The sequence below is a fragment of the Ranitomeya imitator genome, chromosome 1, assembly GCF_032444005.1.
Source record: "Ranitomeya imitator isolate aRanImi1 chromosome 1, aRanImi1.pri, whole genome shotgun sequence".
Lineage (NCBI taxonomy): Eukaryota > Metazoa > Chordata > Amphibia > Anura > Dendrobatidae > Ranitomeya > Ranitomeya imitator.
The window spans coordinates 518,106,840-518,134,133 of NC_091282.1; the positions used below are offsets into that span (position 1 = coordinate 518,106,840).

The 27,294-nt window shown below is 42.5% G+C and overlaps 1 long non-coding RNA gene across 4 annotated transcripts in view; it reads left to right on the forward strand.

The window, feature by feature from the left end:
- The window catches only part of LOC138676935 (uncharacterized), a 166,308-nt gene that overhangs the window by 32,884 nt on the left and 106,130 nt on the right, over nucleotides 1-27,294 (forward strand). For 2 of the 4 annotated variants that reach the window (XR_011320847.1, XR_011320848.1), the window contains exon 2: nucleotides 2,136-2,324. The exons of the other annotated variants lie outside the window; for them this stretch is intronic. This is a non-coding gene — a long non-coding RNA (uncharacterized lncRNA). The remainder of the gene's footprint in view (nucleotides 1-2,135; nucleotides 2,325-27,294) is intronic. 4 annotated transcript variants of the gene reach the window in all.

Below are 27,294 nucleotides of genomic sequence, written 5' to 3' on the forward strand. Positions count from 1 at the left end.
AATTACATAATTTTTGCCAGGGGTTGTATTATATACCATTTATACTGTGCCAATTGTGCATTAATACCATACAGCTAGACTTGGTCGGTTAGCAATAGCATCACTATATTGCTACTGCAATGTTAGATGCCCATCTGAGGTGGGCAAATTTTCCCAAGATACTAATCCTGCAAAGTTTTATCCTGCAAACAGGGATGTATCATACGTTATCTAAAATCAGCAAGGCGCGTGGTAAGCAATGTAAAAATATGCCTGCTGTGGGACTATAGCCAACATACACATCATGTTGACCTAGGTTCCTGTCTCACATTGCGGGGGGTGGGAAATACCACTCTTGATGCCAGACCAGTGTGAAAAGGATGTTGGATGGATAGCATATAATGCTTCCTGTCAGTTTGCCAGCACCACCCTGTCTTCCACACAGTCAATCTAAGTAGCCGTGATTCTGGACCACATAATCCTCAATCTAATCCTCCTTCCTCCCACCATGCATGCTGAGTGCCCAGAGACAAATGATCCCAGACTCGGACACTCCAAAAAGCAGTTCACATTTCCATTTATAGATTCTACCTTCTTGCCCAAGCCATTCCAAGAAGACAGAGAAGATCTCCTGTATCAATGCAAAAAAATATTTGAGCAGCCAAGGTCCCAAGAACGCAACAATGGGAAAATGCAATTATTGTTGGAAAAGGTGGATGATGATGAGACACAATTGCCAACAAGTGATGTTGTTAAGTCAGAAAGTCAGGAGGAGGACCAGTGTGCAGAAATGGAAGACAAGGAGAGAGATGAAGAAGTCACTGACCCAACCTGGGAAAATCATATGCAGAGCGAGGACAGCAGTGCAGAGGGGGGTGTATTTTCAGCACCACAGCAACAGGTAACTGTTCCCCAGAGCACAAACACAGATAAAGTTGCCAGGCCAAGGGTTAGGTGTTCCCGAGTGGTTTTCAAAAAGCCAGTCCAGTTAACCCAAAAAAAGGCCATTTGCAACATCTGCCATGCCAGCATCAGCAGAAGCAGCACAACTACCAGCCTGACCAACATCAGCATGCTCAGGCATATGACAGCAAAGCACTCCTCTTGGTGGGAACAGAGAAGTCTTGGCTGTTGGCAGTTTGGCACACATGGGGATTTTATGTTCCACTACCTTTCCCATGACCCTAACAATGTATGCATTTTAACTAACATTAATTACTGGCTGGTCACCCTTCTAGACACACGATATAAAGAGAACTTTCCATCTCCCCTTCCCTTGCAGAGAAGTATAATAAAATGTTACAGTACCAGCGTTGGGCTTCCTCGGGGGGCTGCTGAAGAGACAGGCACTGGCACATGGGTAAGATGAGCGGTGCACTTTGCACATTTGTTTACCTTCTACCCCAGATAGGGATTCAGCCTCATACTTTTTTGGCACCTTACATTGCACTAAGCACTTTTCCGTTATACGTTGTACCATATTCAGTACGGGGTTATTCGCTCTATATACCCTTGGTGTTATTACAGTTGTCTGTGCCCTCTGTACAAGCACCATTTCTGGATTTTGTGTTGTTAGTCTGTAGTTATTCTTTTTTTGTGTGATTATTAATCAAATTATTGAACTTTTAATATGAGTATATTGGACTTCTTACTCCATGGATTTTTGTAGGACCAATAGTTTCGGAGTGTCCTGGTTACTGTGCTAATGTCCTAATTGATATAGGATGTTATCCCGGCACGTATTTCTAAGATATGTATCAGTGGTATCTGTTCTTGCTATGTTAAACTAATAGCTTTTTTTTAAAGCTATTTCAAATATATTCTGTTCTCTAATAATACCGTTCTTATTTGGAATTCGTCTAGGATGATCTGTCGAAGTAGTGAAAGTGCATTACAGGCATCTAGTCAGGGATTATTGCCTTTTAAATTATAATCCTTGCTGCTACAACCTAAAAATAAAAATATCAAGGTAACATCTATTTTATGATTTGCTAGGTAACATCTGCTGGAAATGAGTGTTCATTCTGGTCACATACATCTCTTCCACAGTCCATTACTTTTTTCCATACACTCAGATTTGTGTTTTTTACAGTGATCTGTACTCAGAAATGTATCAATCCAGGCAAAATTAACTAATTTTATGTGCTCGTTCACAGTTTTTGTCCTGCTGGAAGACCCATCACCTTGGATGCAAAGCCAGCTTTCTGACCACGGGCACTAAACTGCTGCACAAAATCCTTTGGGAATCTTCACATTTCATGATGCCTTGCACACAGTCAAGGGACCCAGTGCCAGAGGCAGCAACACAACGCCAAAATATCTTTGAACTTCCACCATATTTGACTGTAACTATTGTACTCTTTTATTTGTAGGCCTCATTCTATTAACAGTAAACAGTAGAATTATGTGCTTTAACCAAAATCTGCTATACCTTGTTCTCATCTGTCCACAAGATGCCTGCTGGCCCTTTAAAAAGAGTGGTGGCCATTTGCTGGCTTTCTAGAAATTTTGATGGTCATCTGCTGGCCCTCCAAGTTGCAAACTATAATGAGGGCTGACTGCTGGCCCTGTAACCATAGTAAGGGCCGCCTGATGCCCTCTATATATAGTGAGGGCCTTATGATGGCCCTGAAAGAAAAATTTGCGATATTCAGAGTCCCTCCTTCATAAATTAAACAGGAGGTGTCTGATCATGTCTCACACACCACAATGCCAGATAAGGTAGTAAAATGTTAAAATTACATTTCTTGTTGAATTTTTTTTCACCATTGAAAGCAATGCAAAAGTGCAAAAACACAGCAAAATACCCTAAATACAGAAATACCCTAAGAGTCTCATTATGCGTGCCTTTAATAATTCTAAAATCAAGGATCTGGAATCTCTATCGAGGAAATCCGAGAAAAAGAGTAAGGGTATGTGCACACGTCAGGATTTCTTGCAGAAATTTCCTGACAAAAAACGGACATTTCTGCCAGAAATCCACGTGTGTTTTTTTGCATATTTTTTGTGCGTTTTTTCGCGTTTTTCCCAATGCATTAAATATTGGGAAAAACATGAAAAATCTGCAAAATTAATGAACATGCTGCTTTTTTTTTTACCACGATGCATTTTTTTAACGGAAAAAAACGCATCATGTGTACAAAAATTGCAGAATGCATTCTAAATTATAGGATGCATATGTATGCGCTTTTTATGCATTTTTATTGCGTTTTTATAGTGAAAAAAAAGTGAAAAAAAATCAAAAAAACCTGAACGTGTGCACATAGTCTAACACTGATATTGAGTTGAATTTTATTACTATTTTCAATAGCCAACACAAAAGTACAGGAAGAATTGTTCAGAATCACTCGCATATTCTGTTGAATGAATGTTTTAGCAAAATCTTTACCCAAACATCCCATTCTAACTTTTAGGAGCGGTCCGACATTGAAAAATGTTTTGGCCCCTAGCAAAGTGAAATAAAATATGAACATCCTATAACAATGATCCAACAAATGAATAAGGTCACCAAATGTCATATGAGGAACTATCTCTGTTGCTATACAATTTGGGATGGCCTTTCTGAATTTACACTCAAGCAGACTGGAGAATCATTCGCCACAAAAGCCCCATGTCCTGTAGCTTGAGTTTTGTCATATATGTCATTGTTTGTTCCTGTCATAAACTATACGTATGTTGGCAGAACCATTCAACCTCTACACAAACGTTTGAACTCACACCGCTCTAATGTCCAAAAAGGTTTTCTTAACCCCTTTCTACCATTGGATGTACTATTCCGTCCATGTGGGGTGGGCCCTACTTCCCAAGGATGGAATAGTACGTCCAACGCAATCAGCCGTGCTCACCGGGGATAGCGTGGCTGATCGTGGCCAGGTGTCGGCTGACTATCACAGCTGAAATCGGTCACGGACCGCCCCTGGCACATTAACCCCAGGCACACTGCAATCAAACATGATCACAGTGTTCCGGCGGTATAGGGAAGCATCGCGCAGGGAGGGAGCTCCCTGCGTGCTTCCCTGAGACCCTCGGAGCAATGCGATGTGATCGCGTTGCTCCGAGGGTCTCCTACCTTCCTCTCCCTGCAGGCCCCAGATCCAAAATGGCCACGGGGCTGCATCCGGGTCCTGCAGGGAGGTGACTTCACAGCACCTGCTCAGAGCAGGCCCCGGGAAGCCTCCCTGCTGTGCATGTCAGATCGCTGATCTGACACAGTGCACAGCAAAGTGTCAGATCAGCCATCTGTCACTTTACTGTGATGTTTTCCCCTAGGGCAATGTAAAAAAGTTAAAAAAAAAAAACCCTAAATAAATAATAATAAAAAAAATATTGTTCCAATAAATACATTCCTTTATCTAAATAAATAAAAAAAAACAAGAAAAGTACACATATTTAGTATCGCCGCGTCTGTAACAACCCGACCTATAAAACTGTCCCACTAGTTAACCTCTTCAGTGAACACCGTAAAAAAAAAAAAATGAGGCAAAAAGCAACGCTTTATTTATTATCATACCGCCGAACATAAAGTGGAATAACACGCGATCAAAAAGACAGATATAAATAACCATGGTACCGCTGAAAATGTCGTCTTGTCCTGCAAACAACGAGCCACTAAGCAGCATCATCAGTAAAAAAATTAAAAAGTTATAGTCCTCAGAATAAAGCGATGCAAAAATAATTATTTTTTCTATAAAATAGTTTTTATCGTATAAAAGCACCAAAACATTAAAAAAAATATAAATGAGGTATCGCTGTAATCGTACTGACGCGAAGAATAAAACTGCATTATCCATTTTACCAAACGCGGAACGGTATAAACGCCCCCCCAAAAGAAATTCATGAATAGCTGGGTTTTGGTCATTCTGCCTCACAAAAATCGGAATAAAAAGCGATAAAAAAAAGTCACGTGCCCGAAAATGTTACCAATAAAAACGTCAACTTGTCCCGCAAAAAACAAGACCTCACATGACTCTGTGGACCAAAATATGGAAAAATTATAGCTCTCAAAATATGGTAATGCAAAAAATATTTTTGGCAATAAAAAGCGTCTTTTAGTGTGTGACGGCTGCCAATCATAAAAATCCAATAGAAAACCTGCTATAAATAGTAAATCAAACCCCCCTTCATAACCCCCTTATTTAGGGAAAAATTTTAAAAAATTTAAAAATGTATTTATTTCCATTTTTCCATTAGGGTTAGGGCTAGGGTTAGGGTTAGGGCTAGGGTTAGGTTGGGGCTAGGGTTAGGGCTACAGTTAGGGTTGGGGCTAAAGTTAGGGTTAGGGTTGGGGCTAAAGTTAGGGTTAGAGTTGGGGCTAAAGTTAGGGTTAGGGTTTGGATTACATTTACGGTTGGGAATAGCGTTGGGATTAGGGTTAGGGGTGTGTCAGGGATAGGGGTGTGGTTAGGGTTACCGTTGAGATTTGGGTTAGGGGTGTGTTTGGATTAGGGTTTCAGTTATAATTGAGGGGTTTCCACTGTTTAGGCACATCAGGGGCTCTCCAAACGCGACATGGTGTCCGATCTCAATTCCAGCCAATTTTGCATTGAAAAAGTAAAACAGTGCTCCTTCCCTTCCGAGCTCTCCTGTGCGCCCAAACAGGGGTTTACCCAAACATATGGGGTATCAGCATACTCAGGACAGATTGGACAACAACCTTTGGGGTTCAATTTCAACTGTTACCCTTGGAAAAATACAAAACTGGGGGCTAAAAATTATTTTTGTGGAAAAAAAAAGGATTATTTATTTTCACGGCTCTGCGTTATAAACTGTAGTGAAACACTTGGGGGTTCAAAGTTCTCACAACTAGGGTTGAGCAAAACGGATCGGACAAATTCAAAAATCGCCGACTTTCGGCAAAGTCGGGTTTCATGAAACCCGACCTGATCCTAGTGTGGGATCGGCCATTAGGTCGGCGATCTTTGCGCCAAAGTCGCGTTTCGTATGACGCTTTCAGCGCCATTTTTCAGCCAATGAAGGAGGACGCAGAGTGTGGGCAGCGTGATGACATAGGTCTTGGTCCCCACCATCTTAGAGAAGGGCATGACAGTGATTGGCTTGCTTTCTGCGGCGTCACAGGGGCTAAAAAGTGGTGTACACGCCGGCCGCCATCTTACTTCTGCCGATCGTAGCATAGGGAGAAGTTGCCACAGCTTCATCAGAAGAAGGGATATTGTTAGAGAGGGAAGATTAAGCCCCGAAAATGCGCGATTTCCACTGTCCAACACCACGATTTGTTTGCAGGGACAGTGGAGGCTATATTTTAGTGCCTCAGCTCTGTAGCTTATTAGGCTGCCTTATAAGGCTCCCTGATAGCTGCATTGCTGTTTGCATGCCGCTGTGCAAACCAACTGCTCTTTTAAAAGCAAAAATCCTGTTGCTCCTTTCTGCACAGTTATCTTGTTTATTTGTCCACTCCTTTGTGTGCAGCAGTCCTTTTTATTGCTGCCATACTTTTCCTGAGATCATTTTAGGGAGATTGAAATTGTACTACAGTCCTTGTTTTTTTTCAAATATCTTTCAGCCACTTTCTGCCAATGCATCGATTCAAAGTGACAGGAGACAGCATTTGTCCAGTATGGTTACGAACTACTTTTCCTCCCTTAGCGATATTCTCCCTCACAGGTCATTCCCCTTTGATTACTGGGCATCTAAAATAGACACCTGGCCTGAATTGGCAGAATATGCATTACAAGAGCTCGCTTACCCTGCTTCTAGCCCTCCGTCACATACAACTGATCTGACAGGCGCTTCTCTTTTACTTTCATTTCTCCTTCCTCACCAGATTGTGAGGAAACCCCCTCCCTCCAGGTAGTCTCCTGTCTCTTGAAGGTCTGTGAAACCTGATATCACAGTTGGATTTCAGAGCTTCAGGGGAGAGGATATAGCTGCACAGATCTCTCAGGCTCATTGTATGTGAATACGTCACATTCAGTAAGGTTGGTATTTTATGTTTTTATTCATCACAATAGTTTATTTAGCTTGTTTTATGAATGTATAGCACAAAATGTGAGGATATTTCATAGAAATAAGGGAGATTTTATAAAAGAAAGTGTGCTGCTCAGGCATATACAGTAGTTCCCTAACATATTCCTTCTCTTGCTTCAGATTATCTGCTGAAATGGAGAGGAAAATGTACAATTTATCCAAACAACTTGATGTTGAGGAAGTAACAAACATGCTGTTAGATGATAGAGACCTCACACTGAATGAGGATTTAGGAGAGGAAAGTGAGAGTGATTCTCATGATGAGGTGGAAGAATGTGTCCTGGATTCTGAAACAGAGCAAGATGGTGACAGTGGTGAGGATGAAGAAGTTGGATCATATTATATTGGAAAAGATAAAAATACTAAATGGAACAAGAAGCCATTCCAGAAAAAATGTAGGGAACCTTTAAACATTATTACTCACCTTCCTGCAGTAATAGGAACTGCATGTAATGCAAAAACTGCAGTTGAATGCTGGAACAGTATATTTACAGATGACATTCTGGACTCTATTGTCACATATACCAACCAATATATAGACATTATAAAGGACAAGTACATCTGCAACAGAACCATCAAGCCCACAGATGAAATAGAACTGCGTGCTTTTTTTGGATTACTGTACCTTGCAGGAGCTTATAGGGCAAATAGACAAAGTTTGGAGGAACTTTGGGGTAAAATGGGGATGGAGTTGAAAAATTTAGCCTTGTTATGTCCATAAACAGATTCAAGATTCTAATTCGTTGCCTTCGGTTTGACGACAGAACTACCCGAACCGAACGCAAAACACATGACCGACTTGCTCCAATTCGTGATATATTTCAAAGATTTGTTGTAAACTGTAAACAAAGTTATTACCCTGGAGAGAATCTCACTATTGACGAAATGCTCCCTGGTTTTCGTGGTAGATGTGCCTTTCGTCAATATATTCCATCAAAGCCAAACAAATATGGAATAAAAATTTATGCCCTTGTTGATGCCACTAAGACCTACACTTACAACCTGGAAGTTTATGCAGGAAAACAACCAGAAGGTCCTTACTGTGTGAGCAACAAACCCATTGATGTTGTAAAAAGACTGGCTGAACCCTTATTTGGATCGGGTCGCAATATTACAGCTGACAATTGGTTTACAAGTTGTGATCTGATTGATTATCTGAAAATTCAGAAGCTGTCATATGTGGGAACTGTAAGAAAAAACAAAGGGAATTGCCGCCACAGTTTGTAAGTGTGAAAGAGAGACAACAGTACAGCAGTATGTTTGCATTCCATAATAGAAAGGCTTTAGTTTCCTATGTACCACATGCCAAAAAAATCGTACTTCTTCTATCAACACTTCATGATGATGCTGCCATCGATCCTGGGACTGGGGCAGAAAAAAAACCGGAGATAATTACATTTTACAATGCCACCAAAGGGGGTGTGGATACAGCAGATCAGATGTGCTCCACTTTCAACGTCAGCAGAAACATCAAACACTGGCCAATGGTCATATTTTTTGCTATGTTGAATTTGGGTGGTATAAATTCACAAGTAATTTATCTTGAAAACAAGCTTGAACCACTCCGTAGACGATTGTATCTGAAAAAATTGGCCCATGAACTAGTACTTGGAGAGCTACGCAGGAGAAGCGTGAAAACAATCGGTATCCCCTCTCGCCTTCAAGTTCAGCTCAAAAGGTTCCGCCCAGAAGATGATGGTGAAAAGTCACCATCTGCACCACCTCACAAAAGAAGGAGATGCACCACCTGCCAAACGGAAAGCGGAACCAGAAGGCTTTCAAATTATGAATGTCTCAAATGTCATAAAGCAATTTGCCTGACACATCCAAAAATGGTGTGTAATTCTTGCTATTTGCTCTGCAAGTGTGACTTTTCTGGGGAAACCTCAGCATCTACTTCTGATTGAATATGTTTTTAATAGTACTTAAGGTACCTTAAAATTAAGTTTGTGTTCAAAAATTTTCTTTGTACATTTTTTTGAGAGAGTCGAACTGGGGACTATTTGGCGGGAGTTTTGAAAAGTTTGTATTTCATAGTTATTAGTTTTATGTTAAGTAAATGTTTTTTTTTGCAACTGATTATGTGTAGTCTCTTTTATTACATCCCTATGAAGGTCACTGATCACTTTTAGAGCACTGAAATTGCAAACATTAGATATTATAGGTGTTTTTCCAGCAGGCGCCTGACAGGCACATTGTATGTGAACTCGTTAGTCCGAATATTGTATGTGACGGAGGGCTAGTGTGCTATCAGAAAGAGTCTTCAGTGCTGCTGGTTCAATACTGACCGAAAAAAGGACACATCTGGCTACCCAGAATGTTGATGATCTAACCTTCATTAAAATGAACCAATCATGGATTTCAAATTATTTTGCCCCACCTTCTCCTGCTGACACGTAGCTTGCCTGAAAAATGTCTTGCTTTTGACCTCCTCTTACTGACTTCTCCAATTCTGCCATTTGCAGCTGCTGAATGTCCACCACAGGCCATTTTTATACCTCCCTAAATGGGCTGACTCCACCCACAGGGCTGTGGTCACCACCTGACGCAAGCAACCGTGCGAGTGCCGTTTGCCTGGACAGGTCGGTGTGCCCACTCTTGGGCAACGGCACTGGCACAGGGTCCCTCATAGTACAATGAAGTGTCTCTGACGGTGGTGGTGCACAAACAACGTCAGACACACTATCGTAATATGAGGGGCACTGTGCCAGTACCGCCGCCCACGAGAGAGTGTTTCCCCCAGCTTGAACAGTGCTCTACCACTTGCAATACTTACCTCTCCCTGCTCCACCACTGTGTAGTCTGTGCTGTTAAATCCTTCAATGGCACTGCCAATACAAATTTGTTGAAATGATATATGATAGTTAAAATATACAGTGGCCCTGGCCTCCATTTAGACTAGTTAATACTTTGCGCCTACTACCACTGTCTGCTACTCAGCAGAGGAGCCCACCCCAGTACCTAGCTATGCCGCCTGTTTAGTCCTGTTACCAATTTAGAACTGCTTTTAGCCTACTTTTGTATTTGGGCCTACTAACTGTGTCTGCGCCACTCATTACAGTTGTCCTCCACTGAACAAAGCTAGGCCGCCTGTTTAGTCCTGTGTTGTGAATTCTGTGGCCAAGCTCCCTCCTGTGGTCATGAGTGGTACTGCGGCTGGTTCTGTCTATAAGCTTCCTTTGGTGGATGAGAGTGGTACTGCGGCTTCTGAGTTTCCTTCCTCAGGTGATGAGGTTAGGTCGTTAGGTGCTGCTCTATTTAACTCCACCTGGTGCTTTGATCCTGGCCTCCAGTCAATGTTCTAGTATTGGTCTTGCTTCCTCCTGGATAGTTCCTGTGGCCTCTCTATCCTGCATAAGCTAAGTTCTGCTTGTGTTATTTTTTGTTTGCTATATTTCCTGTCCAGCTTGCTATTTTGGTTTTTCTTGCTTGCTGGAAGCTCTGAGACGCAGAGGGAGCACCTCCGTACCGTTAGTCGGTGCGGAGGGTCTTTTTGCCCCTCTGCGTGGTTGTTTGTAGGTTTTTGTGTTGACCGCAAAGCTATCTTTCCTATCCTCGGTCTATTCAGTAAGTCGGGCCTCACTTTGCTAAATCTATTTCATCTCTGTGTTTGTATTTCATCTTTACTCACAGTCATTATATGTGGGGGGCTGCCTTTTCCTTTGGGGAATTTCTCTGAGGCAAGGTAGACTTTTTTTTCTATCTTCAGGGCTAGTTAGTTTTTCAGGCTGTGCCGAGTTGCATAGGGAGCGTTAGGCGCAATCCACGGCTACCTCTAGTGTGGTGTGTTAGGATTAGGGATTGCGGTCAGCAGAGTTCCCACGTCTCAGAGCTCGTCCTTTGTTTTTGGTAATTGTCAGGTCACCTTGTGTGCTCAGTACCTCTATGTCCATTGTGGTTCTGAATTACCTGTTCATAACAGTCCTGTTACCAATTTTGAACTGCATTTAGCCTACTTTTTTATTTTGGGCCTACTAACTGTGTCTGCGCCACTCATTACAGTTGTCCTCCGCTGAACAAAGCAATGCCGCCTGTTTAGTCCTGTTACCAATTTTGAACTGCTTTTAGCCTACTTTTTTATTTTGGGCCTACTAACTGTGTCTGCGCCACTCATTAAAGTTGTCCTCCACTGAACAAAGCAATTCCGCCTGTTTAGTCCTGTTACCAATTTTGAACTGCATTTAGCCTACTTAATTATTTGGGCCTATATCTGTGTTTCATCCTCATCCTGCCTGTTGTGAATTCCACTTTTGGGCTCCCTCCGGTGGTTGTAAGTGGCACTTTTGTGAGTTCTGCTCTTGGGCTCCCTCTTGTGGTTTCTAGTGTTATGGCTGCTCCTTGGAGTTAGCTGTCATCAGTTGCCTCCACTTATCGTCTCTTCTGCTCGGCTATTTAAGTCTGGCTCTATCTTCAGCCAGTGCCACTTGTAAATGGTTCCTGGTTGGATTCACATCTCTTTGGAGTTCCCTGTTATCCTGACCAGTTCAGCTAAGCTAAGTTTTTGCTTGCCCTTTTCTGTCCATAGATTGTGGACTTATCCATTCTGTGCTTTCTATGTTTGTCCAGCTTATCAGTGTGAATTAATTCTGTCTTGCTGGAAGCTCTGGGAGGCAGATTTGCCCTCCACACCTTTAGTCAGGTGGGGAGATTTTTTGTAAACTCTGCGTGGATTTTTGTAGTGTTTTATACTGACCGCACAGTATTCCATCCTGTCCTATCTATTTAGTTAGACTGGCCTCCTGTGCTCATCCTGGTTTCATTCTGTGTATGTATTTTCCCTCTCCACTCACAGTCATTATTTGTGGGGGGCTAATCTATCCTTTGGGGATTTTCTCTGAGGCAAGATAGCTTTCCTGCTTCTATCTTTAGGGGTAGTTAGCTCTTAGGCTGTGACGAGATGCCTAGGGAGAGTTAGGAGCATTCCACGGCTACTTCTAGTGTTGTGTTGAGCTTAGGGACTGCGGTCAGTACAGTTACCACTTCCTTCAGAGCTCGTTCCATGTTGCTCCTAGACCACCGTATCATATCAGTACAAGTGGCCAAAAATGAATTAAATGCATCTCAAAAGAAGGAAAAGAAAGTTCTGAACCATTTTTTTTTCTGTGCTCTAGTTTGTCTTTTTTTTTCTTTTCCTCTTGATATCTGGGTGGTTCAGGATATATGCTTTGGCATGGATGTTCAGGGTTTGTTTTCTCATGTGGATCAACTTGCTGCAAGAGTACAGAGTATCCAGGACTATGTTGTCCAGACTCCGGCTTTAGAGCCCAGAATTCCTAGTCCTGATTTGTTTTTTGGGGACAGATCAAAGTTTTTGAACTTTAAAAATAACTGCAAATTGTTTTTTGCTTTGAAACCCCGTTCTTCTGGTGATCCCATTCAGCAAGTAAAAATCATCATATCCTTGCTGCGTGGTGACCCTCAAGACTGGGCTTTTTCTCTTGAAACAGGGGATCCGGCATTATTGAATGTAGATGCATTTTTTCAAGCGCTCGGATTATTGTATGACGAACCTAATTCTGTGGATCATGTGGAAAAAACCCTGTTGGCCTTGTGTCAAGGTCAGGAAGCGGCAGAGTTATACTGCCAGAAATTTAGAAAATGGTCTGTGCTCACTAAATGGAATGAAGAGGCTCTGGCTGCTATTTTCAGAAAAGGTCTTTCTGAAGCCCTTAAATATGTTATGGTGGTTTTTCCTACGCCTGCCGGTTTTAGCGAATCTATATCTCTGGCCATTCAGATTGATCGGCCTCTGCGCGAGCGCAAAGCTGTGCACCATATGGCAGTATCCTCTGAGCAGAGTCCTGAACCTATGCAATTTGATAGGATTTTGACTAGAATAGAACGGCAGGAATTCAGACGTCAGAATAGGCTGTGTTTTTACTGTGGTGATTCGGCTCATGTTATCTCTGATTGCCCTAAGCATACTAAGAGAGTCGCTAGGTCTGTTACCATTAGTACTATACAGCCTAAATTTCTCTTATCTGTGACCCTGATTTGCTCATTGTCGTCCTTTTCTGTCATGGCATTTGTGGATTCAGGAGCTGCCCTGAACTTAATGGACTTAGAATTCGCCAGGCGCTGTGGTTTTTCCTTGCAGCCTTTGCACAGCCCTATTCCTTTGAGGGGCATTGATGCTACACCCCTGGCCAAGGATAAACCTCAGTACTGGACACAGATGACTATGTACATGGCTCCTGCACATCAGGAAGATTGCCGTTTTCTAGTGTTGCATAACCTGCATGATGTTGTTGTACTGGGATTTCCATGGTTACAGGAACATAATCCGGTGCTGGATTGGAAAACTATGTCGGTGACTAGTTGGGGTTGTCGAGGAGTACATAGTGACGTTCCTTTGATGTCAATTTCCTCTTCCCCCTCTTCTGAGGTCCCTGAGTTTTTGTCGGATTTCCAGGATGTATTTGATGAGCCCAAGTCCAGTTCCCTTCCTCCACACAGGGACTGTGATTGTGCTATTAACTTGATTCCTGGTTGTAAGTTCCCTAAGGGCCGACTTTTCAATCTGTCTGTGCCAGAGCATGCCGCCATGCGGAGCTATGTTAAGGAATCTTTGGAGAAAGGGCATATTCGACCCTCTTCGTCACCATTGGGAGCGGGTTTCTTTTTTGTTGCTAAGAAGGATGGCTCCTTGAGACCCTGTATTGATTATCGTCTTCTTAATAAGATCACGGTCAAATTCCAATACCCCTTGCCTTTGCTTACTGATTTGTTTGCTCAGATTAAGGGGGCTAGTTGGTTTACTAAGATTGACCTCCGAGGGGCATATAATCTTGTTCGTATTAAACAGGGTGACGAATGGAAAACTGCATTTAATACGCCCGAAGGCCATTTTGAATACCTTGTGATGCCATTTGGGCTCTCTAATGCTCCATCTGTGTTCCAGTCTTTCATGCATGATATTTTCCGCAATTATCTTGATGAATTCATGGTCGTATATTTGGATGATATTTTGATTTTTTCCGATGATTGGGAGTCTCATGTGAAGCAGGTCAGGATGGTGTTCCAGATCATTCGTGATAATGCCTTATTTGTGAAGGGGTTTAAGTGCCTATTCGGAGTTCAGAATGTCTCTTTTTTGGGTTTTATTTTTTCTCCCTCATCTATAGAAATGGATCCTGTTAAGGTCCAAGCTATTCATGACTGGATCCAACCCACATCTGTGAAGGGTCTTCAAAAATTTTTGGGTTTTGCTAATTTCTATCGCCGTTTCATTGCCAACTTTTCCAGTGTGGTTAAGCCCCTTACTGATTTGACGAAGAAAGGCGCTGATGTGACGAATTGGTCCTCTGAGGCTCTTGAGGCCTTTCAGGAGCTTAAACGCCAATTTACTTCTGCCCCTGTGTTGCGTCAACCGGATGTTTCTCTTCCTTTTCAGGTTGAGGTTGTCGCTTCTGAGATTGGGGCAGGGGCCGTTTTGTCTCAGAGGGAGTCTGATGGTTCTTTGATGAAACCGTGTGCTTTTTTTTCCTGAAAGTTTTCGCCTGCGGAACGCAATTATGATGTCGGGAATCGGGAGTTGTTGGCTATGAAGTGGGCGTTTGAGGAGTGGCGACATTGGCTTGAGGGAGCTAAACACCGTGTTGTGGTCCTGACCGATAATAAGAATCTGATTTACCTCGAGTCGGCCAAGCGGCTGAATCCTAGACAGGCTCGATGGTCCCTGTTTTTCTCCCGTTTTGATTTTGTGGTCTCGTATCTTCCGGGATCTAAGAATGTTAAGGCTGATGCCCTCTCTAGGAGTTTTTCGCCTGATTTTCCTGGAGTCCTTGAGCCGGTTGGCATTCTTAAGGAGGGGGTGATTCTTTCTGCTATCTTCCCTGATTTGCGGCGGGTGCTTCAGGAATTTCAGGCTGATAGGCCTGACCGCTGTCCAGTGGGGAAGCTGTTTGTTCCTGATAGATGGACAATTAAGGTAATTTCTGAGGTTCATTGTTCAGTGTTGGCTGGGCATCCTGGGATTTTTGGTATCAGAGATTTGGTTGCTAGGTCCTTTTGGTGGCCTTCCTTGTCGCGCGATGTGCGTGCTTTTGTGCAGTCCTGTGGGACTTGCGCCCGGGCCAAGCCTTGCTGTTCCCGCGCTAGTGGGTTGCTTTTGCCTTTGCCGGTCCCTGAGAGGCCCTGGAAGCATATTTCCATGGATTTTATTTCGGATCTTCCTGTTTCCCAGAAGATGTCTGTTATCTGGGTTGTTTGTGACCGGTTCTCTAAAATGGTCCATCTGGTACCTTTGCCTAAGTTGCCTTCCTCCTCAGATCTGGTTCCATTATTTTTTCAGCATGTGGTTCGTTTGCATGGCATTCCGGAGAATATTGTGTCTGACAGAGGTTCTCAGTTTGTCTCTAGATTTTGGCGGGCCTTTTGTGCTAGGATGGGCATTGATTTGTCTTTTTCTTCGGCGTTTCATCCTCAGACTAATGGCCAAACTGAGCGAACTAATCAGACCTTGGAGACCTATTTGAGATGCTTTGTGTCTGCTGATCAGGATGATTGGGTGTCTTTCTTGCCGTTGGCCGAGTTTGCCCTTAATAATAGGGCTAGTTCGGCTACTTTGGCTTCACCTTTCTTTTGTAATTTTGGTTTTCATCCTCGTTTTTCTTCTGGGCAGGTTGAGACTTCTGATTGTCCTGGTGTTGATTCTGTGGTGGAAAGGCTGCAGCAGATTTGGACTCATGTGGTGGACAATTTGACGTTGTCTCAGGAAAGGGCTCAACGTTTTGCCAAAAGCCGTCGGTGTGTTGGTCCCCGGCTTCGTGTGGGGGATTTGGTTTGGTTGTCTTTTCGTCATGTTCCTATGAAGGTTTCTTCTCCTAAGTTTAAGCCTCGGTTTATTGGTCCTTATAAAATTTCTGAAATTATTAATCCGGTGTCTTTTCGTTTGGCTCTTCCTGCCTCTTTTGCCATTCATAATGTTTTCCATAGATCTTTGTTGCGGAGATATGTGGTGCCCGTTGTTCCCTCGGTTGACCCTCCTGCCCCGGTGTTGGTTGAGGGAGAGTTGGAATATGAGGTTGAGAAGATTTTGGATTCTCGTTTTTCGAGGTGGAGGCTTCAGTATCTTGTCAAGTGGAAGGGTTATGGCCAGGAGGATAATTCTTGGGTTGTTGCCTGCGATGTCCATGCCACCGATTTGGTTCGTGCTTTTCACTTGGCTCGTCCTGATCGGCCTGGGGGCTCTGGTGAGGGTTCGGTGACCCCTCCTCAAGGGGGGGTACTGTTGTGAATTCCGCTCTTGGGCTCCCTCCGGTGGTTGTAAGTGGCACTTTTGTGAGTTCTGCTCTTGGGCTCCCTCTTGTGGTTTCTAGTGGTATGGCTGCTCCTTGGAGTTTGCTGTCATCAGCTGCCTCCACTTATCGTCTCTTCTGCTCGGCTATTTAAGTCTGGCTCTATCTTTAGCCAGTGCCACTTGTAAATGGTTCCTGGTTGGATTCACATCTCTTTGGAGTTCCCTGTTATCCTGACTAGTTCAGCTAAGCTAAGTTTTTGCTTGCCCTTTTCTGTCCATAGATTGTGGACTTATCCATTCTGTGCTTTCTATGTTTGTCCAGCTTATCAGTTTTAGTCAGGTGTGGAGATTTTTTGTAAACTCTGCGTGGATTTTTGTAGTGTTTTATACTGACCACACTGTATTCCATCCTGTCCTATCTATTTAGTTAGACTGGCCTCCTATGCTCATCCTGGTTTAATTCTGTGTATGTCTTTTCCCTCTCCAATCACAGTCATTATTTGTGGGGGGCTAATCTATCCTTTGGGGATTTTCTCTGAGGCAAGATAGCTTTCCTGCTTCTATCTTTAGGGGTAGTTAGCTCTTAGGCTCTGACGAGATGCCTAGGGAGAGTTTGGAGCATTCCACGGCTACTTCTAGTGTTGTGTTGAGCCTAGGGACTGCGGTCAGTACAGTTACCACTTCCTTCAGAGCTCGTTCCATGTTGCTCCTAGACCACCGTATCATAACACCTGCCCATTGCCCAGCCACTGCTAGATGAGTCTGCTGATACATTGACCCAGACCACTACATTCCCCTTGCACTCTACACAGCCTGAATCTGACCCTGCTGAAAGTCAGGTTCCCCTTCCCGCATACTATACCACCTTACACGGGGACAAAGAGGAAGGTGCAGATGAAAGTGCAGGTTCCTTCATGAGGTGGGGGGCGTACTCATTGGCGACGTCACTGGTACAGGGCCCCTCACAGTGCGCAAAAGTGTCTGTGACAGTGGCAGGTGCAACCCGCCGTCAAACACACCGCCATACTATGAGGGGCCCTGTGCCAGTGCCAAGTGCCAACGAGTGGGCCCCCCTGCTTGCTCAGGATCACAGCACTTGGCAAGTTGAAATACTTACCTCTTCCTGCTCCACCGCCGTGATGTATTCCACATTTCCTGGGCCCACGAAAATCTTGAGCCAGCCCAACCCCCCACAACTTTAGCCAAATGACCCCCTGTTTTCAATGCCTAACTATTATTATAAAGTAAATTAAGATTGACAAGCTTATCCCTCCTGTTTTGTTTGCATTTACTATACACTTGTAGTGTTCCGGGTCACTATGACCCAGCTTATTAAACCTTGATTTTAGACACTCTAACTCCTTTTTTTTTATACTTTTTGCTTACTAGACTGTTTGTGAACATGTTTGGTAGTAAAAAAAAAAAGAAAAATGAACTAGAAATCTTTTTTTTTGTTTTTATTCTGAAAAAACAGATCCATCCAATGAGCAAAACGAAAATAGAAAACCACACATATTTTGTAAAAAAAAAAAAGCAAAAAAACAATCAAATCAAACATTTTGTGATATAAAAATAAAGATAATAAACATTACAATATTACATTATTACATTATTACATATAATTACATTATATTGTGAATATATTTACATGAGCATATAAATTTACGGATTCTTGCATGAAAAACAATACACATGATTTTTGCCTAGAAATGTTTTACAGCCAGAACATGTTATACTCGTCTTGTTGTCACAAGTAGAAGGGCAATAGCTGCATCTTTTTCTTTTGATGCCGGAAGAGGCCATCGGGGTAGAAGCACACAGCTGCTCTCCAAAGAAACTGAAAGGTAACATGTCTGGGCTAGCATATGTGTACTGATAAGAGCAGAGAAGATAAGAACCCTTCTGAAAACAAGCAGATAAGCCAGGAAGACAGACTTACTTAGCAAAAACAAAATTATTTGCAAGACTTTACAGCTCAGCTTTACAAAAAAAAACCTCTTAGACAGCGCATTCTGAGCAGTCCGTTCTGCGCATAATATACACGTGTAGTGCACACCTAGTGATCTCTCCGGATGCACTCTACATTTTAGAATAGACTGCGCACCAAAAATAATCAATATAAAGCCATTTTTATGGTGCGCAGATCTCAATGCATACCCCCGGTAGAGCGCGTGTACGACCCCATTGAAATAATTTAGGAAATAAATCAATTGATATACAATAGTAGAGGCAATAAATAAACCCAACTGAGGTTATAACTCCTTTATTTCACTGAAAATATGGCCTCACAGCTGTAAAAAACGATGTTGGGTCACTATGACCCGAACACAACAAGTGTAACTTTTTGCGTGAAGCAAAAAGTAAACGAAAAAGCAAAAAAAAATACTCATAGGTAGGTCCCCCTAAATGAGGAAAAGTCAAGGAGTCTCAAGTTTTATAGACTTACAGAAAAAAATCTACAGGGCCGCAAAAAGTCTGTTCGGGTCACTATGACCCGAACAGAACAGCAGGGTTAAGAAATAAGAATTGATGTTTTTGGCATTAAAATGGGCACTGTAGGTGTTTTCCTGTCCTCCAGTCACTGCCGACTTTGATTCCCCATTGACTTGCATTTCGTTTCGTGTTTCGGTCGGCCCCCGACTTTTCGAAATAATTGGCCGATTTCACCCGACCCGACTTTTGACAAAGTCGGGTTTCGCGAAACCCGACTTGATCCTAAAAAAGTAAAAGTCGCTCAACTCTACTCACAACACATCTAGATAAGTTCCTTGGGGGGGTCTTGATTCCAATGTGGGGTTACTTGTGGGGGTTTTCTACTGTTTAGGTACATTAGGGGATCTGCAAAAACAATGTGACGCCTGCAGATCATTCCATCAAAGTCTGCATTCCCAATGGCGCTCCTTCCCTTCCCAGCTCTCGCATGCGCTCAGTCGGTGGTTCCCCCCACATATGGGGTATCAGCGTACCCAGAACAAATTGGACAACAACTTTTGGGGTCCAATTTCTCCGGTTACCCTTGGGAAAATACAAAACTGGGGGCTAATAAATAATTTTTGTGGGAAAAAAAAGAATTTTTATTTTCACTGCTCTGTGTTATAAACTGTAGTGAAACACTTGGGGGTTCAAAGCTCTCACCACACATCTAGATGAGTTCCTTAGGGGGTCTACTTTCCAAAATAGTGTCACTTGTGGTGGGTTTCAATGTTTAGGCACATCAGTGGCTCTCCAAACGCAACATGGCGTCCCATCTCATTTCCAGTCAATTTTGCATTGAAAAGTCAAATGGCGCTCATTCCCTTCCAAGCTCTGCCATGCGCCCAAACAGTGGTCTACCCCCACATATGGGGAATCAGCATACTCAGGACAAATTGTACAACAAATTTTGGGGTCCAATTTCTTCTCTTACCCTTGGGAAAATAAAAAATTGGGGGCGAAAAATAATTTTTGTGAAAAAATATGATTTTTTATTTTTACGGCTCTGCATTATAAACTTCTGTGAATCACTTAATATGTCAATGTGCTCACCACACATCTCGATAAGTTCCTTAGGGGGTCTACTTTCCAAAATGGTGTCAATTGTGAAGGGTTTCAATGTTTAGGCACATCACTGACTCTCCAAACGCAACATGGAGTCCCATCTCAATTCCAGTCAATTTTGCATTGAAAAGTCAAACGGCGCTCCTTTGCTTCTGAGCTCTGCCATGCACCCAAACAGTGGTTTACCCCCACATATGGGGTATCGCCATACTCAGGACACATTGTTCAACAACTTTTGGGGTGCATTTTCTCCTGTTACCCTTGGTAAAATAAAAAAAATTGGAGCTGAATTAAATTTTTTGTGAAAAAAAGTTAAATGTTCATTTTTATTTAAAAATTCCAAAAATTCCTGTGAAACACCTGAAAGGTTAATAAACTTTTTGAATGTGGTTTGAGCACCTTGAGCGGTGCAGTTTTTAGAATGGTGTCACACTTGGTTATTTTCAATCATATAGACCCCTCAAAATGACTTCAAATGAGATGTGGTCCCTAAAAAAAATGGTGTTGTAAAAATGAGAAATTGCTGGTCAACTTTTAACCCTTATAACTCCCTAAAAAAAATTTTCGTTCCAAAATTGTGCTGATGTAAAGTAGACATGTGGGAAATATTACTTATTAAGTATTTTGTGTGACCTATCTCTGTGATTTAATTGCATAAAAATTCAAATTTGGAAAATTGCAAAATTTTCAAATTTTTCGCCAAATTTCCATTTTTTCACAAATAAATGAAGGTAATATCAAAGAAATGTTACCACTATCATGAAGTACAATTTGTCATGAGAAAACATTGTCAGAATCACCAGGATCTGTTGAAGCGTTCCAGAGTTATAACCTCATAAAGGGACAGTGATCAGAATTTTAAAAATTTGCCCTGTCATTAATGTGCAAACCACCCTCGGGGGTAACGGTGTTAGTCTTGATGAAGAGTGTGCTGGGGTAAGTAATTAAATACCGTATATACTCGAGTATAAGCCGAGATTTTCAGCCCAAAATGTATGATGCACTGGGGGGATTCATAAATCTGCTGTCACACAGAGTAACTGCAAACTTATTGATTTGGACCAGATATCCCCTTTAATACGTGATTAAGAAACCAGTCCTCTTTTTCATTTGTTACTGGTTGAAAATCTGGCCTTCTACTACATAATTTAGATCTGCTTGCAGTCTTACAAATCTGGCCCACGCTAGACAAATCCAAATAAAGTTCTAAAGTAGACTAGCTATATGGCATTCAATATTTAGTTATGGATATTCTGAATTCTGAACATACCTTGAAAGGTTATAGACATGAAAAATGATCTTACGAAGCTGGTCTAAAAAGAATGCACCTTATCCTTTCACAAGGTTTTTTTCCCTCAGTGAGATAAGGTCATATACTAATGTCTGGGCATTAATGATCCTTGTGTTTGTTAAACTGTAAGGCCGGCGTCACACACAGCGTAAAACAATACGGTCCGTATATTACGGCCGTAATACACTGAAAAGTCCCGAAAAAAGTGGTCCGTAGCTCCTCCGTAGGCAGGGTGTGTCAGCGTTTTTTGCGCATGGCATCCTCCGTATGTAATCCGTATGGCATCCGTACTGCGTGGTTTTCTCGCAGGCTAGCAAAACCAACATACCGCTATAGAAGTGATCCATGTGTCCCAAAAAGAAAAGAAAATATATATATACTGTCTATATATATATATACTGTCTATATATATATATATATATATATATATATGTCAGTAGACACATATATTAGAGAGAAAAGCCGGTAATTCAGTGCGGTGTACAGTAAAATCACACTGACAGCTTACAGTAGAATAGGTAGAATAAATGTGTACACATAGAATAGGTATATATATATATATATATATATATATATATATATATGTCAGTGAGACACATATATGTATATATATTAATATTTATTCCAGCGCTAGACAGCTTGAAAGCCGGTAATTCAATTACCGGCTTTTTCCTTCTCCTTCCTAAAACCCGACATGATTTGAGACATGGTTTACATACAGTAAACCATGTCTTCTCTCCATTTTTTTTGCAGATTCCACACTACTAATGTCAGTAGTGTGTATCTGCAAAATTTGGCCGTTCTAGCTCTTAAAATAAAGGGTTAAATGGCGGAAAAAAATTGGCGTGGGCTCCCGCGCAATTTTCTCCGCCAGAGTAGTAAAGCCAGTGACTGAGGGCAGATATTAATAGCCAGGGAGCTTTCTAGGTAATTTCCCACGATCTATGAACAGCCAGCAGAGGGCGCCTCACCGCAAATAAAGCTAAATATAGATCATTGATCTATTTTTAGCCTCATTCCCTGGGGTTTTGCAGCGAGGAGCAGCCTGCATTAGCACAGCTCCTTGCTGCAAAATGTTTTAACCCCTTCAGAAGGATTTACATCGTTGGACGTTACAGATCTGCGGAGGGTAAGTATATTGTTGGTTTATTATGTTTTTTTACTCACAGAACGAGGGTCTTCAGTGACTGGATTGGGCGTTGAATAAAATACTGCAACACCCATTGTTTTTATTTCATTAAAATAATTTTAAATAATGTGTTTGTGTTTTATTTAACCCTTCACTACAATTGGATTAATAATGGATAGGTGTCATAATTGACGCCTCTCCATTATTAATTAGGCTTAATGTCCCCTTACAATAGCAAGGTGGCATTAACCCTTCATTACCCCATATCCCACCGCTACACGGGAATGGGAAGAGAGTGGCCAAGTGCCAGAATAGGCGCATCTTCCAGATGTGCCTTTTCTGGGGTGGCTGGGGGCAGATATTTTTAGCCAGGGGGGGGCCAATAACCATGGACCCTCTCCAGGCTATTAATATCTGCCCTCAGTCACTGGCTTTACTACTCTGGCGGAGAAAATTGCGCGGGAGCCCACGCCAATTTTTTCCGCCATTTAACCCTTTATTTTAAGAGCTAGAACGGCCAAATTTTGCAGATACACACTACTGACATTAGTAGTGTGGAATCTGCAAAAAAAATGGAGAGAAGACATGGTTTACTGTATGTAAACCATGTCTCAAATCATGTCGGGTTTTAGGAAGGAGAAGGAAAAAGCCGGTAATTGAATTACCGGCTTTCAAGCTGTCTAGCGCTGGAATAAATATTAATATATATACATATATGTGTCTACTGACATATATATATATATATATACCTATTCTATGTGTACACATTTATTCTACCTATTCTACTGTAAGCTGTCAGTGTGATTTTACTGTACACCGCACTGAATTACCGGCTTTTCTCTCTAACAGCGCTGCGTATTTCTCGCAAGTCACACTGCTTGTCCGTGTGTAATCCGTATTTTTCACGCTTCCATAGACTTTCATTGGCGTATTTCTTGCGCAGTACGGTGACAAACGCAGCATGCTGCGATTTTGTACGGCCGTAGAAAGCCGTATAATACTGATCAGTAAAATACGGCAAATAGGAGCAGGGGCATAGAGAATAATTGTGCCGTATTTTTTGCGAGTTTTACGGACGTAGATTCTGCGCTCTTACGTCCGTAAAACTCGCATGTGTGACGCCGGCCTAAGATCTAGGTCCTGCTCTGTCCCCATCAATTTTGATGCCTACTGGTTATTTACTAGAGTTAGGGACCATCCTGATTGGCTACACCTTGTCGCGCTTGGATGGCTTTATGCTCTTTTAATAAAAATATTGTCAACTAAGTAACCTATGTTATTTTTGTGTACTACTACTATTCATTTATTTACTTACTGCAGGGTATTTGATCAAGGACAACATCTGCAAAGAGTTTGTATGTTCTCTCTGTGTTTGCGTGGGTTTCCTCCGGGTACTCCGGTTTCCTCCCACATTCCAAAGACATACTGATAGGGAGTTTAGAATGTGAGCCCCAACAGGGACAGTGATGATAATCTGTGCAACTTGTAAAGCGCTGCGGAATATGTTAGCGCTATATAAAAATAAAGATTATTATTATTATTATTGTTTTTATTCTAGGTTTTGAATTCATAACTTACCTTATCTATCTATCTATCTATCTATCTATCTATCTATCTATCTATCTATCTATCTATCTATCTATCTATGTGTCTTTGCTGAAAGTCAAATATAAAGTAATTTCTTATATAAAAGTGTTCAAAACAAAACTGTTCATAAGCAGAAAATTGTTCAATCTTCAGCTGTCATTGTAAACTAATGCAAGTTGTTTACTTTACCACCCATTACATCTACATTTTGCTGATATCTTTGTTTATATTTGAGAAAAGTTAGACAAGAGTTCCTCATACTTGCACAATTTTGCAATATAAGTAGTTTGTGTAGTGATGGATGTAAATGGACAATGCAAGGCATTGCAAAGATGAAACGTCAGGCTTGTTCAGAGTGTAAATGACAATTTGAAAGGTCCCCTGTTAAACCATTCACTACTCAGATAAACTAAAGTGTTCTGCAACCCTTAATCATTGCTGAATGTTAGGCTTATGACCTGATATATTCTATAGTAAATGACGTCCAATTGAAGCTTTTATAGGTAATTTTGAGTAACTGCAAATGAAGAATAAAAAGCTCAGAAATAGTGATGGGCAAACCCGAACAGTGAAGTTCGGAGTCTGTACCGAACATCTAGTGTTCATGCATGAACCCCAAACACAGATTACTCCAGGAAGTCCATGTTAGGCTACGTTCAGACTAGCGTTGTGCTAGTATGCGTCGGGTGACGCAGCGGCGACGCACGCGTCATGCGCCCCTATGTTTAACATGGGGGATGCATGCGTTTTTGTTTGTTGCGTTTTGCGACGCATGCGTCTTTTTTGCCGCAAGCGTCGGACCAAGAAAACGCAACAAGTTGCATTTTTATTGCGTCCGATTTTCGGCAAAAAACGACGCACGCGTCGCAAAACGCAGCGTTTTTGCGTGCGTTTTGCCGCGTTTTTGCGTGCGTTGTGCGTTGCGTCACCGACGCAGCGGCACACAACGCTAGTCTGAACGTAGCCTTAACTTTCAGATTCGGCAGCCCGAACATGGGCTATTTCCCATACTGTCATCTCTGTGGCAACGCAAGAAACACCAGCGGCTCTGATCGGCGGTCAAAGCGCTGCAGTTCCCACACTGTTAGATTACTTTGACAGGCAGTAAAAAGGTTACTGCCTGTCACAGGCATTAGCTGATGAAAGTACTACTTTCATCATCCTACACCTGCTCTCACTGATAAAAGCGAGAGCAGGCGAGGCTGATGTGAGTATTAATTAACCTTGCCTGTGCAATAAATAAAAAAATAAATAATAATAAAAAATGACACGGGGTCTCTTCTATTCTCGGTAACCAGCACAAGCAAAACAGATAGCTGCTGGCTGCAACACCTAGCTGTACAAAAAGGTCAGGGGGATCTTAATCCAAGCATAGCAGAGTTCTCAGAAAAAATATAATATATATGTAGACCAATCCGAGGACTCAAAAAGTTGTGGAAACAAATAGATTTATTGAAGTCACAACCGTCATACAAAATGCCAACGTTTCGGCCAAAGCCTTTATCAAGGCATTTATCTACCCCTAGCTGTCAGCTTTATATTGGCTGATTATCAAAGATAGATGGGTCCCCATTAGTGTTGAACGATACCGTCCGATACTTGAAAGTATCGGTATCGGATAGTATCGGCCGATACACGAAAAATATCGGATATCGCCGATACCGATATCCGATACCAATACAAGTCAATAGGACATCAAGTATCGGAAGGTATTCTCATGGTTCCCAGGGTCTGAAGGAGAGGAAACTCTCCTTCAGGCCCTGGGATCCATAGGGATGTGTAAAATAAAGAATTAAAATAAAAAATATTGATATATTTACCTCTCCGGCGGCCCCTGAACTCAGCGTGGGTAACCGGCAGGCTTCGTTGTTCAAAATCAGCGCTTTTAGGACCTGAGAATCACGTCCCGGCTTCTGATTGGTCGCAGCCGCCCATGTGACCGCCACGCGACCAATCACAAGCCGCGACGTCACCGCAAGCTATTAACGCGCTCATTTTTAAAAATGAGCGCGTTAATGGCTTTCAAAGACGTAGCGGCTTGTGATTGGTCGCGGCCACACGACCAATCACAAGCCGCGACGTCACCGCAAGCTATTAACGCGCTCATTTTTAAAAATGAGCGCGTTAATGGCTTTCAAAGACGTAGCGGCTTGTGATTGGTCGCGGCCACGCGACCAATCACAAGCCGCGACGTCACCGCAAGCTATTAACGCGCTCATTTTTAAAAATGAGCGCGTTAATGGCTTTCAAAGACGTAGCGGCTTGTGATTGGTCTTGGCCACGCGACCAATCACAAGCCGCGACGTCACCGCAAGCTATTAACGCGCTCATCTTTAAAAATGACTTTCAAAGACGTAGCGGCTTGTGATTGGTCGCGTGGCCGCAACCAATCACAAGCCGCTACGTCTTTGAAAGCCATTAACGCGCTCATTTTTAAAAATGAGCGCGTTAATAGCTTGCGGTGACGTCGCGGCTTGTGATTGGTCGCGTGGCGGTCACATGGGCGGCCCGCGACCAATCAGAAGCCGGGACGTGATTCTCAGGTCCTAAAAGCGCTGATTTTGAACAACGAAGCCTGCCGGTTACCCGCGCTGAGTCCAGGGGCCGCCGGAGAGGTAAATATATCAATATTTTTTATTTTAATTCTTTATTTTACACATCTCTATGTATCCGATACCGATACCCGATACCACAAAAGTATCGGATCTCGGTATCGGAATGCTCAACACTAGTCCCCATGCCTTTTTTAAAATTATTTAAATAAATTATAAAAAAATGGCGTGAAGTCCCCCCCAGTTTTGACAAGCAGCCCAGCCAAAGCAGATTGCTGGGAGCTGGTATTCTCAAGCTGAGAAGGAGCCATGGATATTGGCTAAGCCTAAAAACATCAGCTCGCATTCACCCCAGAAAAGGCACATCTATTAGGCTACTTTCACACTAGCGTCGGAATCTCCCCGTCGCAATGCGTCGGGGAGAGATTCCGACGCTAGCGTTTAGCGCATTGCACAATGGAGGCAGCGGATGCATTTCCCCGGCGCATCCGCTGCCCCATTGTAAGGTGCGGGGAGGTTGGGGCGGAGTTCCGGCCGCGCATGCGCGGTCGGAAAAAGCGGTCCATCAGGAGCAAAAAACGTTACATGTAACGTTTTTTGCTCCCGACGGTCCGCAGAAGCACGACGCATCCGTCGCTCGATGGATGCGACGTGTGGCAATCCGTCGCAAATGCGTCGTCAATACAAGTGTATGGGGAAAAAACGCATCCTGCAAGCACTTTTGCAGGATGCGTTTTTTCTGCAAAACGACGCATTGTGACGGATTGCAGAAAACGCTAGTGTGAAAGTAGCCTTAGATGTGCAAATTATCGCACTTTGCTTGGCTCTTACTACTTGTCCCATGGTAGGTGGTAGGTGCCCGACGCCAAATTTTTCCATATTTTTTATTTATTAATATGCAAAACTCTTGTGTTGATGAAAAGGGACCTCAGTTTTCAAGTTCTGTACAGTTCTGTAATAAAAAATAAATTTTAGGTTACATATTGTTTTAATT